This window comes from Sinocyclocheilus rhinocerous, unplaced genomic scaffold, assembly GCF_001515625.1.
Source record: "Sinocyclocheilus rhinocerous isolate Xijiao unplaced genomic scaffold, SAMN03320098_v1.1 scaffold1469, whole genome shotgun sequence".
Classification (NCBI taxonomy): domain Eukaryota; kingdom Metazoa; phylum Chordata; class Actinopteri; order Cypriniformes; family Cyprinidae; genus Sinocyclocheilus; species Sinocyclocheilus rhinocerous.
The window spans coordinates 203,948-205,232 of record NW_015650017.1 but is presented as its reverse complement, the minus strand read 5'-3'; the positions used below and the strand labels follow the sequence as shown (position 1 = coordinate 205,232).

The window sequence follows — 1,285 nt, the reverse complement described above, 5'->3', positions numbered from 1 at the left end:
GGGAGCAGTTGGGGGTTCGATGCCTTGCTCAAGGGCACCTCAGTCGTGGTATTGAAGGTGGGAGAGAGCGCTGTACATTCACTCCCCCCACCTACAATCCCTGCCGGTACGAGACTCGAACCCGCAACCTTTGGGTTACGAGTCCGAATCTCTAACCATTAGGCCACGACTTCCCCTTATATACCATTACTCCTGTAATAAAATTCAGTGTGAATATCCCACATTTCTGCCACAATACCATGGTGCAGTGAGTGTTACCACAGTAAATCCATGGTGAATGATGGCGATGTGAAGATTGAAAAGCCTTCTGACTGTCTCGTTGCACACAGTGTTTCTCCTGTTTGGCTTTAGGGCTGGGCGATTTTGCAAAAAATTAAAATCTCGTTTTTTCCAGAATGTTTCACCGATTCTCTAGTTTTTTTTTTTTTACGATTTTTAACTAGTCAACTTGAAAATGTAACTACAACATGATTCAAGTTACTTTTTCTTCATTAACCCTCTAGTTAAAGAAAATTCTATTCCAAGTGCAGCACACATGAAGTTGACAACATGATGTAAATGTTAAACAAATCACTCGTTAAATATCTTTGCAGAAAAGGTGCAAAAACTACAACTACATATTGTACAAACTTGTCTTATACATATTATGCGTTCAGAAATAATACGAGGAAAATTCTTTTAGAAAATTTCAAAAGTCACGGACTGAAGGTATAACACCAGTAGACTATTATTAACTACAAGTGTTCTTTAAAAACAACAGCAGCTTTCAGCCTGTCACCATGATGCAAACATGAAATATCAGACATACAGTAGTAGTTCTTTACAGGTTTTTTTATTCGATTGCGCTGCCTTTCCATAGTTTTTTCTGTGTAAACATGGATGTGTTTAACTGCTGCGCTCGCGTCTCTTGCACCGTCTCATGCATGAAACGCCAGTCTAAAAACACTGCGCTCAAGTTAAAAGAAGTTCACTCCCATCTTCTTGCATGTTTTACCTATTCCACTGCCCGCGTCGCATCTTTGTCAAAACAAAAACGCTCTGTGAATGACACCTAGCGCTAAATTTATGGTCCTTCACAGAGCGCGTCACACGTAGGGTTGTGACGGTGAGGAAATTTTCCCACCGGTTAATCGACGTGTGACAACACCGATAATACCGGTATCACCGCGGGGGCATTCCCTCTTTTCCTCGCTTTCCTTCGCTTTTATATAGCTTGTAAAAGCGGTGTGCGCATTTTACTTTCACTTTGAAATAGCGGCAATTCGGCGTAAAGCAATTGTTCGTT

At 41.2% G+C, this 1,285-nt stretch overlaps 1 protein-coding gene across 2 annotated transcripts in view; it reads left to right on the top strand.

The window, feature by feature from the left end:
* irf6 (interferon regulatory factor 6) overlaps window positions 1-1,285 on the top strand; it is a 13,913-nt gene that overhangs the window by 8,934 nt on the left and 3,694 nt on the right. The gene's annotated exons all lie outside the window — the stretch shown is intronic.